At 31.0% G+C, this 19,651-nt stretch overlaps 1 long non-coding RNA gene across 1 annotated transcript in view; it reads right to left on the bottom strand.

The window, feature by feature from the left end:
- Positions 1–249: 249 nt before the first annotated feature.
- Positions 250–19,651, bottom strand: part of LOC127288474 (uncharacterized) — a 52,065-nt gene continuing 32,663 nt past the window's right edge. The window contains exon 6 of the long non-coding RNA XR_007844049.1: positions 250–300. This is a non-coding gene — a long non-coding RNA (uncharacterized LOC127288474). The remainder of the gene's footprint in view (positions 301–19,651) is intronic.

Raw genomic sequence — 19,651 nt, 5'->3', positions numbered from 1 at the left:
TCCAGGATATTTCTGTTAATGTCGGCTTGCTTGAAACGTATTTTAATGAAACTATATCGCAATAGTACCCTCAGAAGTATAGTTCAAGTTATTGCCTCGAAGCTATCACCACAATCGAACTGATTTGCATATACCATTTCAGTTTTTTTTTTTGATACGCAATTAGAAAAATTCGATGTCACATTTTCCCAATAGTGAAAAATTTCTTATTTAGTTTTTAAAAAAATGAATATTTTACAAAATTCTTACCTTTTGATTCCTTTGACCTTTGTTGCTTCCTACTATTATAGCAAGAACATGCTGCAACAAAAAATTAGATATACGTTAATAAAACTATAACATTTATTTCAAATTATATTATTGATAACAAAAATAATTATTTTATTTACTATAAACACAATATTTGTAATGTAAAAAAATTTTATTCTGAAATGTTACACAAAAGGGACCTTAATGAAAAAAAATTTAGGTTATGTTTAGCAATAGTTTTAGGATTAAAATTTTAATTTCATTTTTAATAATGTAAAATCAAAATCAGTTTCTTATTGAATAATATTATTTACTCTGAGAATCATATAATATTTGCGAAGGTAAAAAAGAATAAAACTATATATATAAAAGAAGCTAGGACTTAATAAAAAGAAAAAGTTCGAAATGTAAATAATTTATAGAGTGACGTTATAGATGAAGGGATATCGTGTTTGAGATTGCAATAAGAAAAGCCAATGTTCGCATATATATGCGCAATATCGGGTGCGTTTCGCATGTGTCATAAATAGGCGGCGTGCACAACGCTCGCATACTGCGCTGAAACAATAACCATTGTGGTGGCTGGTTCTGTTTATAAATAAGCTTTTATAAGAGCAAGGTAAGGGGAATTTTCTCTCTCTCTCTCTTTCTCTCTGCCTCTCTATAAGACTTATATGCGCAGACCGCAAAAGATTTTTATCTAAAAGGTAAATCTGTGCTCGCAGGTGGTTTTATCAGGCCAAGGGTAAAACACCTCTTCTTCTCGGTGCGGATTTGCACTTTTAGATGCGAAACCCTTAAGATCAGGGATATTAGGCGCCATTCGCGTGCCTCAAATTAATTCTTTATCCAAGAAATCTTCAAGTGCAATTAAATTATAAACAATATATCTTCCGTTATCATAGTCTATCCCAGGTGAAACGATTCTACGAAAACTACTCCACGGAAATTCCGTACGGAATTCCGTAAAAATTATATACGGAATTCCGCAAAAATTTCCGCAAAATTTTTGAAAGAAGTTCTTTTTTAATTTTGCGAATTTTTTATAAGAATTACACACATAATCTCTATACAGAATTGCACAAAATTTTTTTTAGAATTTCACAACTGTACACTGAAAAAAATTTAGCCGAAATCCTCAAATACCTTTAGTTAACTAACTTGAAAGTAGTAAAAGTAACTACTTTTTTGGTTATTTTAACTATGTGCGTGTAGTCAATTTAACTATTTTTTATGGAGTTAAGAATTAGTAGTTAATTATACTTAACAAAAGTAGTTAAATCAACTTCAAAAATTAGAACAATTACAAAATCTCCTTGACCCAACTAAATTCTTAGTTCTTTTAACTACTTTTTAATAGTCCATACAACTTTTTAAATTCAGTTAAGGACCTATTGAACTATGCAGGGTAGTTAAAAAGTAGTCAAATCTACTAGTTTTTTTATTTAGTGTATTTTTTACTGATTTTTTTGTAATTTTAAAATAACTGCTGGTGGATACACTGAAAAAAATTAGTCGAGAAATTCAACTACCGTTAGTTAGTTGACTGAAAAATAGTAAATTTCTTTTGGAAAACGTTTTATTCACCTCTCAAATAAGTTCGACTATAGATATTACACTGTAAAAAATTTCTTGGGTAATTTTACCAAAAATCTTCTGGAAGCAAAAAAACCCATGAATTTTTAGGTAAGGTTTTAGGTTAGGTTTTTTTTTTTATAGGAAATACCCAATCATCTTGGTATTTTTACAAAACATATTTGGAAAAAAACCCAAGAATTTTTAGGTAAAAATACACAATCTTTTTGGTATTTTTACAAAATGTATTTGGAAAATATACCCAAGAATTTTTATGTATAAAAATACACAAACTGTTTAGTGTTTCTACCAAAATTATTTGGAAAATATGCATTAATTAATTGAAAAATTAACAATTAAAAAACTTTAGCAATAAAAAAATACAAGAGAACATTACTTAAACTAATAATAAAATTTTTTAAAAATATATATTTCATAAATGTTTATAAAAAAATATACGCATTCTTCGAAAAATTTCCTAAAGGTTTTGGGTAACAAATTTAAAAAAAAAAGTTTTCCAAATAGGGTAGTAATGCACAAGTTTGGAACAATTACAAAAATTTATGTGAAAATTGCATTACCTATAAGAATTTAAAAATTTCCTGAAAGATTACCAAAAAAATGTTTGAAATTATTAGAGTAATAACACATAAGTTTCGTAGAATTACCAAAATTTTGGAAAAAATTCTTTACCCAGTAAAATTGAAAAATTTCCTAAGAAATAACCAAAAAAAAATTTTGGAAATAATTTTAGGGTAATAATACACAATTTTTGTAGAATTTCCAAAACTTTTGGGAAAACTTTTTTACCAACAAAAATTGAAAAATTTCCTAAGTAATTACCTAAAGTTTTGGGAAATTTTCCAAATCATTGGGGTAAAAATGAACAAATTTGGTAAAGTTACAAAAATACTTGGGGAAAATTATATTTTACCTACAAAAATTGGTAATTCTACACAAGGAATAATAGGAAAATCTACCAAAATTTTTACAGTGTAATTAATCTATCATAAATTCTATATTATATCCACCAGGAACATCATCGTCGACTAGTTTTTGTTATAGTAGTAGCTGTTATTTTAAAATCACAAAAAAATCAGCAAAAAATAAAGTTGTGGAATTTTATTGAAAATTTTATGCAATTCTGTATCACAGAAAATTAAAAGGCATTAAAATAAGCTGCAACGCTTCTTATTTTAATCCAATTTTGCTTATTTTAATACCAAAATGGATTAAAATAAGCAAAATTGTATTAAAATAAGAAGCGTTGCAGCTTAGTTTAATGCTTTTTAATTTCCTGTGATGGAATTCTTCCAAAAAAAAAATTTGCAAAATTACAAAAGGAATACTTTCAAAATTTTGCGGAATTTCGTATGGAATTTCCGTGGAGTGATTTCCGTATAGAATCGTTTCACCTGGGTATGGGGAAAAATTAATCAATATTTCTTGAAAATCTTTTTATAAAATCGGAATGTGCTATGAAAGAGTGACGCGGATAATTGTGAATTATTGGAAGGGAATAAAAAAAGCATATACACCTTTGAGGAGCTCGTATGGCGATTAGGGCCAATGTCGTTTGCTTGGGGGAGAGAGAAAAAAAGATTCAAGTATTTCAGAGCTGAAGAAAAGTGAGTAACTACTGAGTTACACTTCGCAAGCCTTTTGTAAACCGACTCGGAGAAACCGGTAGTGTCAGTGTAATTTGAAACTGGTGCGATTTTCGCTCCTGACACCAAGTCACCGTGTCAGACACCTTGATATGCGCCGCTGGCAGAGCCTTGCTTCCTAATTTGGTGTGTAGACACCTCCAATAATTTTCTGTGTGCATCTTTTTCTCTCCACACATATACCTGTGATAACTCAGAAGGTGACAACTTGATGTTTTCAACTATACTTATAGCGTCTCAAAAATAAAAGTTGTTTTTAGAGAACACACACTTTTTGACATTTTTGCTTAAAATTATTTTTATTTTTAAACTTTCCAATTCTCTTTATTTATTTTTAATTTCTCTTTATATATTTAAATAAATATTTTCTCATAGGTTTTGTTGAATCTTTTTTTCTTGATATAGTTTAGGAAAAAGAAGATGTACTTGATGGCTCTCAAAGCAATGGACATAATTCTAAGAGTAATAAAGAACCTGATTTCGATTCCTGTCTACATAAATATTTCTTTTGTCAAAAAAGATGTATCGTATATCCCGTTGTCAAGTACTTACTGAGAATTTTTTTTTCTTTTAAAAAAAGAGGAAAAAAAAGTAGTACGTACTCAGTAGCCCACGCAGAATGCCATCCCACGTGAAAAACCCCCGAGAAGTGCAAAACGGAACTTGGAACTTGTATCCTCGAATACATTCGACTCAAGGCACAATGAAGGGCAAATAAATGGTCTACTTGCTTCATATTTCAGCGAAGATAGCCAATTCCGATAAAACTTACATCGCAAACTATTATGTTGGACTTTTTAATGATTTTCGGCTGGGAACTAAACAGATTTTCTCTTATTGGAAGGAATAAAAAAATCAATTCATTCTTTGAAATATTTGAAGAAAATAAATTTGATTACTTGTAATTATAATGTATTTCTATAAGGAAAAAATAATTGTTGGAATAAATGCGTGCGAGACGATATGAGAGACAAGTTTTTCGGGGAAAAAGACACGTGGGTTTTCAAGTAAGATCTCGGCACTTAATGGATCGTATTTATATTCTGATAGTTGTGGCACAGCCCTCGCATCCTGGTCCTTGGAATTACTCTCATCCTCGATTGTCCACGACGATGTCGAGTGTATTTCATATATATGTCGTGGGAGTTATATGCTATCCTTTCGCGGATATAATAAAGGACACATTTCATGAGTATATATTTATTTACTCTTTTCGACCTTGTTCGACAGTCTAAATGTTTCTATGATGCGTAGGATGTTATTGTTAATAATTTGAAAAACATAAAAATACCCACAATTGAAAATCTTCTCAGCTCCTTGTAAAATTTACTTATCATCTTCTATAATAGTTGATGATTCCCATGTTTTTAATTTTCAATTCTCTATGGTTTTCTATTGTTCTATCATTCTCAAAAAAAAGAAGAAAAGACGTGTTTCTTTTTTCACGAAAAATAGCACAGGAAATCGTATGAGCCTTTATAAAATTCCAATCGAGATTCTTGTCCTTGAAAATCAGCAAGGCTCAAAAACATATATATGCCATTGTCCAGAATCGAGTCGTGTGAACCGAATCTCAGAAAGCGTGGGAGAGAATGTGTCGTAAATGCATCTACTATGTCCGTAAGCATAATTCGAGTTCCAAGTACAAGGAATAAAAGTCGTCGTGACTGACGCACTTTACTGACTGTGAATTCGAGGTGAATGGCTGTCTACTGTATAGTCACTCGGTTTTTCTGACTCATTTTACGTCAATGAAAGTGACCACAAATATATATATACATATTGGCTGCAGAATTTATTACACATATTATTTAATATCCGGGAAAAAAAAAATCTAAGGGAAAAGTATTGATATTTTTTTTTAAAACAAAGAAAAAAATTTTTTTTTTTGAATACGATAAATGCAGCATGAAACACTGACAAATAAGTGTAAAGTAACATAAATAAATAACAAGAAAGGTGTATATGTATAATTACGAATGATGATGATAATGACTGAATATTACGAATCATCGTTATATGAGTCCAATTTGCAATTTCTTTTTTCCGTCACGGTTAATTAGCTAAGTACCTCGTGAAACATACCCCGAGGCAGAGAAAGTCATTCGGCAGTTGTTTCTGGCAATTTTGACCGAGATTGTGCACGCACCTTTCGTCAAGAAATCTGCAGCATCCATTGATACTGAGATGCATATAAATATTTTTAAATTTTCATAGATATTTTTATTTATGAAAAGTGTAATTGGCAAAAATTATTCCTATTAAAATAATTATATTTCTTGGAAGGATTTTCAGTTTATAAACCTTGTGTATAAAATAATTATACCGGTTTTTTTTTGTGAAAAAATAAAATAAACATTTGTAAATGTTCCACATCGCGTTCTATTATGACTTCCGTAATTTTGAAATAACAAATTAACCCTTTTTTGAAATGAGAAACACTTTTCAGATCATATTATCTCACTTCATGATTGTAACAAGGGGTGAGAAAGGGAGAAGGAAACACATTAGAGGTAATATATGGTACAAAACAGGAGAAGATATACCAAAGAGAAGGAGAAGAAGAAAAGGAAGAGATTTTTCAGAAAATAACAGGTCTGATTGCTATGGAAAATTAGTGGCTAGCTACAAACCTCTGGAAAGTTACTCCCCTTAACTTCGTTACTTCACATATAAAACTCGTTTCCTATATGCGACTGTGAGAAAAATTTCAGTTCAGTGCACCCACAACTTTTCATGAAATTTAATTCTTAATTTTATAAATCAGACCCACTCTAGAAAAAAAATAATTAACACCAATATATTAATACTTTAGGTGTTAATTAGATTACAGAGGCAATATATACACGGATCTAATAGAATTAATAAACCTTTCAGAATTTTCTCAGAAATATACATTAACTAATAGAGGAATGTGTTAATATAAATGAGAAATAGATATATAATTATAAATGAAAATAAAGAATTCAAGTGTGTGAAAATAAGCAATCAGAGATTGTGTCAAAGTAAAAGAAAATAGCGGATAAGAGAGCTAATCGTGAGGAACGTGACTCAGCCTTCTGTGACTTGGCATCATGTCATCATCCTATAGACCTAGAGAGAGGCTGGTCAGCAAAGGCACGCATTGACTCATGTGCGTGGGCACGTATAGAATGCGACGTACGAGTATGTAATGTTTTCTCGCGTGAACCACAATAATTATTATTCCACGTGTACTTGAGGATTTATGCAGCACGATTCCGATAACAATGTTGCAATCATTATCGATTGAAATAAAAAGAAAAAAAAGGGGGGTCAATTCGATTCATCAAAACTAAATAAAACATAAAGCATACCAAATAGAAATTAATATTTATCAACATTTAAATATATGGTAAATAAATATAGTCTAAAATTCTAATAGAATTCATTTTGAATTCATTTTTTTTCAATTCGAAACCAAAAAGGTTTTATAAAAAAAATTTTTAAATTTTCTAAAGCCAGCGAGAGTAATGCGTCTTGTTGTAAATTGACTCAATTTATCAGACACAGCAAAGAAAACGTTTCTCAGCTTATTATTCGCAATATATTAATAGCTGGATTTCAGGAGTATATATACAGATATTTATTACTGTTAGCGTGACAAATTGTATGTCGGGGTTAATATCGCACGAGAGGTACCGTTGTCGTGAACCCTAGAATCTAGATATATATACAATAAGCCTCGAGCGTCAGAAGAGTCATTTGATTGCAAAGCAGCTTACTACCGTATGTGGCAATACTGAATATATATACATATATATACCTGCTTCGAAAATAGAATCTGGAGTAATGAGACACGTCAGAGGCCAATCACTCGAAGGGTATTGAAAATTAATGATTAAAGCCACTTATTTCTGATTACTTTTCACACTTAGCCATATTACATTCAAGTTGAGAGGATTATTTATTATTTCACTCCTTTTTTTCCCCTTCTTTCGAATAATTTACTAACTTTCAATTTCTTAAAATAATTCTTATCCTAATCTGCATTAGGCTTTCGATTATAGATTAACAATGAATTAGGTTAAATAAAAATTAGACCAAATAAAAATAGGTCAAATAATTTCTAATGACAAATCAAATTTCGAAACTATCGCCTTTTTCCAGTAATTCAAATATTTGTTAAATTTTTTTTTTTGCAAAATTATGTAACATTAAGCGACATCTGACTCTGATATACAGAAGCGTATTCTACTCATCTCCGTGAAAGAAATACCTTCGGCTGAAGCGCAAGTAAAAGGCAAGTTGGTGTGCCTATTGTAAGGCGCTTCAAAGAATATATTCTCATATAATGCTTTCTATAAAATAATTTTTTTTAAATAATTGACATAATTCCTCTTCAATTTAAAGTTAGAAAATATTTTCTCTAAATTAATTTTATTTTCTCAAATTGTAAATAATAAAATATAAAAAATGGATAATAATAAAAATACAGTAATAAAATAAATATAATAAATTATAAACGCTGAGAATGACGTGGACTAGGAAAAAAAATAATAAAATCTAGCAGTTCGTTTATATGTGAATAGGTGAAGCTCGTGTACTTAAAACTGAAATCTTAACAACATCAAAAGTAGCATCAACTATGAGTATATATCCATTGGTCGTCGTTTATAGTTGTTACACAACTATGAAGGTAGCATCTTCCTCGAGTCTAACAAGCGGATCGTCGTTTAAGATCTTTTAGGATCATAAAGCCAACAAGTTGGATTTCCAACAATTTCTCGGTACTTTCTTGACCGGCACACCTGAACAGTATTTGCGGTTTATCCACTTTTACACACGTGTCATGAGGTCAAATTCGCTTTTTAATTATAAGTCGGCGCGCGAGACTGGAATTTCCACGTTGGGCGGTTATAAAACGAGTAATTTCATTTTTTTTTTTAAATATTTTAATGATCAATATTAATATATCCGTTATATTTCCAATTCTCATTGCGAGAAAAACAAATTTTTTTGTACAGAAAAAAAAAATTATTAAAAAAAAAATATTTAGTATAGAACCATATATTTATCATCGTATATCAAATAGGAATTTAAAGGGTATATTAGAGGTTAGCATACCTTCGTTTAAAATATATATATATTTTTTTTGGATGGCATTTTTACGATCTTAATTATTAAATCACTTTTTTTAATCAGGGTTAAAATAAATTTCTGAGAGCGCGCGGTTATAATCGAATGAAGTATATGAGGTACATTTTATGTCTTCCTAGTGATGTACGTGATGCCTCAGGGAAACATGAACCCCAGGGGACATTTTGCACATATCCAGATAATTTCGTGGAATTCAGAACACTACAATAAATCAGAATGATGTAGATGCGTGGATCCATGGGAACGTATACGGAGCAGACGCTATGATTTGTCATAGGTATATGTCTGCCACGATTAATTATCCGTTCAAGACCGCAGTAATTATCTTATGTTTAAGCCTAATTCGAAATGATTGAGATGATGATCATCATTATTTCATTTTGATCACCATAAAATGAATTTCAATTTTTCCTGACAATTATTTTATATATATACCCTGCAGGTAAACTTTATTCGAAAATTATGGATTTTTCTCATTTAGATTTTTTAAATTTAACGATAAAATATCAATGATTTATTAAAGAAAAAAAATTCCATTTCTAATGGACTATTCGTATAATTTAATTATGATTTGCAACGAATCACGGAAAATAAGTTGAATTATACATACTCATTACACAGATCAGTATCACAAATTCCCTGGTCTCTGAGTAGATAATAATCTAAAGTATTCGTATCACATCACCAATGTCACAATTATCTCTTTATGTAAATAGCAATTTTTGAAGATAAAATCCGTTTCCCCCCCATATGGAAACACATGTATTTTGATTGAACAAAAAAAATTCATAGTTAATTAGGAAAAGAGTTGGTTAATCCAACAGCGACTCATAACATGCCATTAATAAATTACAGGTGGTACTAATTTATTGATTATTACAGAATCTGTATCTCGATCATTATCGCATTGATTATTATCAGTTTCCTGTTTATAACCACGCGGTCTTGATTCAATTATAACACACATATGCCGCTCATTTTGATCTCTACTTTATTGTCATTCAATTTGCAATATTTTTTTTACTAGTATTTAAAAAATTCAATTTCAAAAAATGAAATTCTACAAACTATTTTTTATATTTTCCATCTTGGTTATATACGAAATACAAAGTATTTCTGGGATATTTTCGATGCTAGATTTTTTTGCCAATAGTTACAAGGACAGTCTCTCTCTCTCTAGAATAAGATCGTGAAGATTGTGAAAAGAAACTGTACGGTTAAACTTCAAAGCTATTTCGTTGAGATTCCAAGCAAGTCCAAAGAAAGGACTGCTCTATTTTACGAGCGGATAAATTATATATGATCCGGACAAATTGGCCTTCTTTGCAGCAATGGCAAAAAGAGCATTATGAAAAGATTAAATGGATATAAAGATTTCTACAATATAAAATTGTTATTTTTTTTTAAAAGAGTTGAATGTTTTTGTTGATGGTTTAGAGATTTAAACGAATATATATATATATATATGTATGCTGCTGTTTGATGTAACAGAATATTCACTCAAGTGAAAACATGTCAGCTGGCGTTCGCCAAGTATCAGGAGACAACGATGTGTATTGGATTGCTCGGGGTGTACAGAATTAACTTAGGACCCCCAGGTACCCACAATATCGGCTTTCACGCTACTGGTATACACTACTGCTACTTGATCTCTCAAAGTTTCACGAATACCGCCACCTGTCACCAGCACACGTTCTAATCGCTACACCTTCACTCGAGCAGCCAAGATTAACTTTGAACAAGTAGTTCGCAAGTAAACCAAAACCAAACTTGTAACACGTGTGTCCTGAAAAATCTCAGTTTTATCAAATTTCATTCTTCCTGTTTCCTCATATATATAAAATCAAAACTGACCGAAAAAATTTTTAATAATACAAATCCTTTTCAAGAGTTGCAGAGAGATTCATCTGAAGAATAATAATAATATAAGAAAAGGTGCTGAAGAAAGAAGAGGATTCCTTGACTACCGGTGATACTGCTACCGATACTAGTATAAAATGGGATCCAATTAAGAAGTCCCAGAGGGCCTATACAATCTATTTGCAAGAACTAACCACGCGCGTCCTGGTCATCATTATATGGCAGTGCAGCTCCAAAAATGTCACCTTGGAGAATTTCCTTTGCTTTAAAGGATGCTGCGGATCGTTAAAATGCCAAAGTCAAACACTGTCAAATTTACTCAGAACTTGCCGCCTTAAAATATCCTGAATTACTGTAAAACACAACCAAATACAAAACTCGAAAATCCTGTTTTTCAAATCAAGATGCATAATACTCAAAAAAAAAAAGATCTCTCTCGCGTCTAGTTTCCTTTTATCTCAATACGATCGAAACTTCTGTTTTCACCCATCATATCACAAAATCTTTCACTTTGTATATATTTGAAAATAATAATTTACAATAAAATATAATATTACAAAATATAACAAATAAAATATAATATATAAAAAATAATAAAATACATTATTTACCGGAGAATTTAAAATTTCTTCTGGAATAGAATTTTAAAAAGGTAAGATACATATTTTTGGGGGAAGAGTAAGAAAGAGAGAGCTATTAGGGGGATAATGAGTTTTCTGAGCTTAAACAATTCTAGCGCCACAGTAGTGGCCAACTCTTATCTAAAGTAGAAATCCTGTGGCCACTCCTATCTAAGATATCCTCGAGGCGTTGCTTGGTATCCCTATACAAGGACTCCTACCATGATCGTCCTACACGTCGTCTCAACAAATTAAGGGACCACTTTGGTGTTTGGCCTTCGGCGACGTAAGACACGACTGAATTCAATTTACATAAACCCTCGGAATAAGATAGGCAGATGCTTCCTTGCTACAAAACAGGGTGACAGCATCTTGAAAGTCTTCTAAGCTTCTTAAAGAGATTATCTTTCTTTTTTTCTTCAAATACTAAAAACACCATTAAAAAAAAAAAAAGCAAAACAAAACTACTTTGTGCTTTAAATTTTTATTTCAAGCTAAAAAATAACTGATTACACAGGCCAACACTGATTTTGGTGCGGCAAATGTCAGACCTGTTTTTGATATATGTAAACGAATTTAAAATGTTCAAAAATCGCGTTTTTGGCTAACTTTGAGTAACCTCTAGTACTGAAATAAAAGGTCGTAGAACCTTCCACTTGGGCTGAAATTGAGGCTTAATGTTTCAACTATTATCCCCAAAAATGACCTTTGTTGCACCATAATCTTAAAGTCATTTGTTATTATTTTTGATTCGCAAATATTAATTTTGTAAAAGTTTGAGCGCGTACCTCTAGCAAAGAAAAAAGGATCATAGAACCATTTATTTGAACTTAAGGGGACTTTCTGGTTTAGAATTTCAAAAAAATCGATTTTTTTTTTTTGCTTAAAAATGTTCCATAGTATCATAGAATTACTGTCCCAAAACGTTTTTTAAAAAATATGTACAAAAACAAAAGTTATAACAATATTTATGACGGTATGTATTTCAACAACAATCTACAGTTATCTTATTTACATATTTGGTGTTCCTCTTTTATTGATATTAGCTTAAAACTTGCTACTCGAGGGTTTTTGGGGTCGCTGATTACGAATTTGATGTCAGTTTTTGAAAATACAACATGGCGGATCCAATATGGCGGACGAAAAAATAAAAATTCAAGCGGATTTGCTTAAAACTTGTTACTCGGGGGTTTTTGGGGTAGCTGATTACGAATTTGATGTCAGTTTTTGAAAATACAAAATGGCGGATCTAATATGGCGGACAAAGATTAAGAAATTAATTAAATTTAGTTGAAAATGGTTACTTGTGGCCTTTTGAGATTGCTAGTTATGAATATAGGCACAAAACATTAACGTTCTAGGAACGTTTTAATTAATTAAAAAAGTTAATTTTTTATTTTGTAGTCCGCCATATTGGATCCGCCATTTTGAATTTTCAAAAACTGACATCAAATTCATTATCAGCGACCCCAAAAACCCCCGAGTAACAAGTTTTAAGAAATTCGGTTCAATTTTTATTTTTTCGTCCGCCATATTGGATCCGCCATTTTGAATTTTCAAAAACGGACATCAAATTCGTAATCAGCGACCCCAAAAACCCCCGAGTATCAAGTTTTAAGCAAATCCGGTTGAATTTTTATTTTTTTCGTCCGCCATATTGGATCCGCCATTTTGAATTTTCCAAAACGGACATCAAATTCGTAATCAGCGACCCTAAAAACAGCGGGATACGAAGTTCTGTTGTAATAAAAAGTTGTTTGATATTCATGACTCAATGAATTATGTTATGAAAACTTTGAACGCGTTTTTCTCGAAAACTCATTTTTCAAACTGGTACAGAGCTTTTCTCGAAATCTACCGAACCGATTTTGAAATCTCAAAAATTTTTCGATTCTTTATTTAAAAAACTGGGGCCTAAACCTCTAAAAACTCATATTTCTACCCCCTGTGTTTTTATATGGAGGTAAATTGACCCAAAAACACGGCGTTTTTGCGAGTTTTTGAGAAAAATGTACATAAAAAATAAAAAAACCTTTAAAAAAAATCGTTTTTGAGGTTTAGGCCCCAGAATAAATCCTTATGAAGAGATTCCCGTTTGGAACTTGAATTTATGTATTACAGGTTGCCCGGAAACTAACGTACCAAAAAAAAGGTATCTTTTGGAAGACGCCACCTACAGCTATGAAATTGAACTAAATACACTCAAACATATTTTTTAAATTTTCTCTACGCAATGTGCTACAATGTCCAAAAATAGTTTTTACAATTTCTTTAATACTGTTCTTACAATAAAAGTTTTAAAACCTTCCTTTTTTGTCAATTCTAAACCAGAAAGTCCCCTTAAAATAAAGTTTGAACTTTAGACTACAAGCCCTAAAAATTATATTATTCACTAATAACCTCAAAAATTGTTGGTAACCAGTATTTAACTACAGAACTTATTTGGTAATACTAATATTTGAATAACTCTATAGTCAATAAAACCACAGGTGAGTCAACCTTCTTGTTGAGCTTCAAACTTTTACAAAATTAATATTTTGGGAATCAAAAATGGATAACAAATGACTTTGAGGTTATGGTGCAAGATAGGTCATTTTTGGGGATAATATAGTTAAAACATTAAGCTTCAAAATAAGCCCAAGTGGAAGGTTCTACGACCTTTTGTTTCAGTGTTAGAGGTACTCAAAGTTAGTCAAAAACGCGATTTTTGAACATTTTAAATCCGTTTTTCTCAAAAACTAGAGCTGATAGGAAATTTTCCTTTAAGGATTCGTGTTCGGGATGAAAAAACCTATCAGAAACAGGTCTGACATTTGCCGCACCAAAAAAGTTTGCTAATTTTGTTGGCCTATGTTATTTATTAAATACGTTGTAGTTTTTTTTTTGGATTCTTCGGAAAAGTAAAAATTATTTTCATAAAAATTTTAAAACGCGCTTGTAAATATTCTTTTTATGTTTTTATTATTTAAACAAAAAGAAAGATATTTTTCTCTAATAAATTAAAATAATCACGAATAGAGAAATGAACTAATCAACAGACATATTCTCGTATCCGTGATTAGTTTTCTAATTAAAATAAATTACTTAGCTCTTATCATCCATTAAACACAATTTAAACCATATATATAACCTCCATAACATATTAATCTTCTCATAGGCTGACACCCCCTGATAAATATACACACATATCTCCACCTCTCTTATTTCCCATACACACAGAAATGTTTCAACCGATACACATTTATACGAATACTCCCGCACCAGGAGAGATTTCTAAAGAGCTTCGATATACTGAAATAACTTGGTTGAAACATGCAATTACAAGATATATATATATATACGGCCAAGTAGCGTTCCATGCAAACTACCGTCAAACAGAAGCGTGAGAACGTGGCAGTAGCAACACAAGTTTAACATGCAAAATGTGTTATACATGTATGTAACGAGAAGAGATTTGCAAGTCAGAAGTTGATGGTTCTTAAGGGGGTTGGAAATTGGAGGAGGGAGAGATGGAATTCACCTCTCTCTCTCTCTCTCTCTCTTTCTCTCGCATTCGAGAGAACCCGGTTCCTTGTTCTACCATGGAATTAGGGTTTTATCCGAGGACGGGACCAATGTAGGAATAAATTTTCTGCTATACGTTTCGCTCGACCAATTATCGGCTGTTTCACCAACAACGAATATAAAGAGAGCTGGAGCAAATCCCGCAGCTTCGGGGCACAGTGCAAAGTAAGCCATTCTCGCATTCATTGAGAGAGAGAGAGGGAGAGAAAGAGAGCATTTAAAAGAAGAACTTTCGAAAAACTCACAAGTGGTAACAGATACGACTTTTTCCACACCTCCACCCGCTCTCATTAACACCACAACCTTCATTATGTACCATATAGAAGCTACCTAATTGACGACAATGGCTCGATAACGCTCCTCGAAATCTCATTTATTTTTTTTATCCTCGTCTTCTTCTTTTTTTTTTTTTTTGCCTCAAACTTTTTTTCAGAGTCTGGACTCTCTGTTATAGATCAGAGGAGCCTGCACGTGTGTGCAAGATACTAATAATCACCTGGTCAAACGACTCGGGTCGCAAGCACACGGGTTCTAAAACCAGATCAGCATTTCTCGTTTGCGTTCTAAACTATCATCAATAACACTCGGAAACTGGTTCCATGGAATTTTAGTGAAATTTCGGATTTGTGTCGCTATACCAAAAAAAAAAACTATTTCCAAAGAGGAGAAATTTAGAATTATTATTAATAAAAAAAAATAAAAGTACTGCGAATACAATAGAAATAAAATTGATCCCCAAATAAAGAAATACAGAATCGATAATTTGAGTTATAATACGCGAATCACGATATGAAGATGTCTTGTTGAATTAAAGATTCGTCTGCAGGTGACGATCACCTTCTAATTTCCACTTTAAATTCACTTCACCACTCCTTGAAGGAAATCAAATTTTCGAAAGGAATTGAAGAAAGCTTTTACGTTTTGTAGCGAATCGAAATTTTTTTTAACATCTTAAACTAAAGAACAACTTTAAGAGATATAAACATAAATTCTAATTAAAATTAATTTTTTTCAATAATATTTTTTTGTAACTTAGAAAAATTAAATTTTCTAAACTTTCGAAACTAAAGAAAAATATGTAAATAATAATTTTACTCATCATCATTCATATATTTTCGTTTCGTGTAATTTTTTTTTTTTTAATTTATAACTTCAAATGTAAATTGACAGCCTTGGGAGATCTTTTGGTTTTTATCGCTTAAAAAAACCTTTTATTCAGTATCCGTTAATCTTCACAATTTTCGTAAATCACATTGATTTTTTTTTTAAAAAAACCGTTTCTGAGATAAACTCAATTAATTTAATTAAAAGATGTCTCTTGCTTATCATTATTTCAAAGGTATATATACCGACATGTTTAAAAAAAAATTTTGTCAGAAACAAATTGAATGACAATTTTTTAAATGAACAAATGTTACATATGCTTTTTAAAATGTTAGTGTTACGAAATTTTTATAAAACTCAAATAAATTGGAAAACAATTTTTTTCACAACACTACTGTAAATTTGAATTAAAAATAATTAATTTTTAGTAAAATCTGGGCTAATCTTTTGCTTTTGCAATTAGTAAAAGAAAATACCTAATTATTAGTAAAAAGTTACTAAGTTTTAGTGGAAAATAAAGACAAATTTGTCTGAATAAATTAGTTATCTATAAATAATTCTAATTTTAACAAATTAATGAATTAGTTACCGTTAATTGTTATAATATACCCTAAAAGTGACTTTAACTAACAATTAGTTATTTTTAAGTAATTCTAACTAATTAATGAATTAGTTAGCATTAGTTATTTTATCATAGCTCTCTAAATTTGAATTAGTAAAAATTTTAACGAATTTCTAACTTGAATTTGTAACTCACTTTTTGCTTTTGATTCAGTTACACTGAGAAAAAAAATTCAGTGTTTGTAACAAAATTGTTTGGTTAGGCAATTTTGGTTCTTGTAACCAAATTTTGGTTGGCTGAAACAAAGTCGTAGAGTTATCTCAACCAAACATTTGGTTAGGCCAACAAAATTATTTGGTTGAACATTTTTAAATTCCAATCATTTGGTTACGACAACAAAATAATTTGGTTAACACAACAAAATAGTTTGCTCTACTCTCTAAATCTGAATTAGTAAAAATATTTACTAATTTAAATTAGTGACTCACTTATTGCTTTAGAATTAATTAAATTTTACTAATTGTTAGTAAAAGTTACTAATAATTAGTAAAATTTCACTAATTTAGAAGCAAAAAGTGAGTCACTAATTCAAATTAGTAAACATTTTTACTAATTGACATTTAGAGAGTAAAATACCAAATGATCATTTGTTGTCCTAACCAAAATTGGGTTGCGACAACCAATTAATTTGATTCGCTCTCAGCTCATAGCTTAAGAGAACAGTTAGTTTAAATCTCTCACAAGGATGGGTAGTTCAGTGGTTAGAGCTCCCGACCTTCAGTTTTAAAACAGAGGTTCGATCCCAGGCGGAGATGAGATTTTTCAAAGTCCACAAATATTTCAATTGGATAAATATAAATTCAGTGTTAAATTGATAATAAATAAATAATGAAATAAATAAAAGAGATGAAAAGAAATAAGGTAGAATAATATTTTTAATTTTACAAAAAAAAACTGTTTGTTTGATCAACCAAACATTTTTGTTGACCTAACAAAAAAAATTTGGTTAAGCTAACCAAACATTTTTGTTATGCCAACAAAAAACACCCAACCAAATTTTTTAGTTGACTCAAACAAATAGTTTGGTTGCTTAAATACCAACAAAATTTTTTTGTTGGCCCAACCAAATTTTGGTTGCTCTGACTAAACATTTTTCTCAGTGTAAATTTTACAAATTCGATAGTGAATAATTTTTCTTTTACTATTATTTAGTTAAATTTTACTAATTCAAAAGCAAATAGTGAGTATCACTAATACAAATAAATTAAAATTTTTACTAATTCAGATTTAGAGAGTAAAAATGCATTTACCTATAATAATTAATTATTTTTAACTAATTCTAGAGAGTAAAAAAACATCTTCAAATTAAATAAAACTTGTGAATTTATTTTCGAAATACAAATATTTCTTTTACCAAAACTCAAAAAAAATATCATGAAAATCATCTCTTGAGATGAAAGGACAATGACCAGATATGAAAAAATTGCATCTTTAGAGAAATCTGATATCGCGAATAAAATCTTTTCAGTTTGCAAATCAAGATGAAATATTTAAAATCATAAAAATGTGTTAACCTATTCCAGTTCACCTTGAATCGAAATTTAATACATTGTAATTTCAAGGTTCTATTCAAAGAAATCAATTCTTTACCTGATCAACTCAAGACGATGAGAGAGACACCCCACTTGAAAAAGGCAATCTTTGTCTGTAGCTATCATTGGCAAATTTGCAAATCTAACCCAAATGGTGCGAAAATTATATAGCCATAAAAAACGTCTCAGTCTGCTCTAGAGAAAATTGCCTGGTGCTAAAACATTTCTATACGCGCATATAGATCTTAAGATGTGTTAAGTTGCGTGAAGCGCGCGTCGATTTGACCGATTAGCCCCCATTAGCGCCAGTACCTTCTTACCACTTAGACTGATTGTTCTCTCTCTCTCTCTCTCTCTCTTTTTTTTTTTTCCTCTCTGGACCCGGTGTGCGCGCGGCAAGTAGGTGTTTATAAAGAAACCTTGATTATATCGCGTGTGTAAGGAGACTGCCATTCACCAGGGCCCACTCTCTGGTACCGTAAATCAGGCACACAGTGCAACTCGAGCGCGCATTAATTGCCTGGTTTGCAAATCCGTGTTTGGGAAGAGGCGAACTTGTTTCACTGTTAAGTATGGCCATAGTGTGTGCGCAAAAATCGCCCTCTAATAATGAACCAGAGTCTCGATCTGTTGTAACGGGAGCGGAGGCGATAAATTACTGTCACGTTTCTGATTTAAGGCGCCCAATGCTGTTATATTTCATTATTAAGAACAATTAGGCCGACCACGACAAGTGGATATACACGGATTTATAAAGCGATGCTTCTCCTGTTAATGATGCCTGTTTTCGTACACTTTCCTTCTCTTATCTTATTATATCCACATTCATTCGAGACCGCAAGAACAAAAAAGTTAGCGCGAAAAAAAAAATTTATTTCAAACAATTTTACTTATTTATTTTAACAGATTCTTCATACAATAATCATAACATTTGAGATAAAAATTGGATCATCATCATGATTTCAAAAAACAGAAAAATGATCACAAATTAAATTAGATATATCATTAAAGAGACCACCCTAACGACACAAAAATAACCGCCCAATTTCAAAAGACATTAATCTCTCGTTAAAACGAAATCTGCTAACTGATTTTGGCAAGAGCTTGTTAATGACAAAAAAAAAGGGAGTAACATTTACACGTTCTTTTTACTATATGCTTCATTTTGTAAATCCTAATATCCTTGTGAAAAAGAAATCACTTTGCAGGAACATTCAAACCGTGGCATTATGTCCTTGAAAATGGTAGCATATGGTTATAATCTCATTAAGAGGACCACAATTTTGAAAATAAAATTAAAAATCCATTTAGCGTTCGACAAAAAAATTTGAAAAATGCTTTTTGGCATATATTATATATGTATTTGGAACAAAATATTGCAAAATTTCGTCATTATACAAATATTCTCGAAATGAAATCAAATGTTTTGGAAGAATCTTCACCATATAAGAGTCTGGAGTAATTCCCCTCTTATTTTCTTCTACAAAAATATATATATCAGGATATATCGGCTCTCGATCGCCTCGTATCCCATGGACCCAGCTTCAACTAACGATCCCATTCATTCTGGAAGGACACACACTCGCGAGGAAGCAAGTCCTATCAAAGCTTCGTATTTTCTGTTCGTTTCTGCAGGTACTAGGATCGTTTTTACAAAATCTATGGGCTACTACTATTCGATCTTCTCTCACTCTCTCTTTCGCCTAAATTTCTCAAATAGGCTAAAGTCTATATCTATCT

Source organism: Leptopilina boulardi, unplaced genomic scaffold (genome assembly GCF_019393585.1).
Source record: "Leptopilina boulardi isolate dan_hultmark-lab unplaced genomic scaffold, ZJU_Lbou_2.1 LbouV2_386, whole genome shotgun sequence".
In the NCBI taxonomy this organism is placed as follows: Eukaryota; Metazoa; Arthropoda; class Insecta; order Hymenoptera; family Figitidae; genus Leptopilina; species Leptopilina boulardi.
Note: the sequence above shows the minus strand (reverse complement) of the source record. Positions and strands in the feature narration are given on the sequence as shown.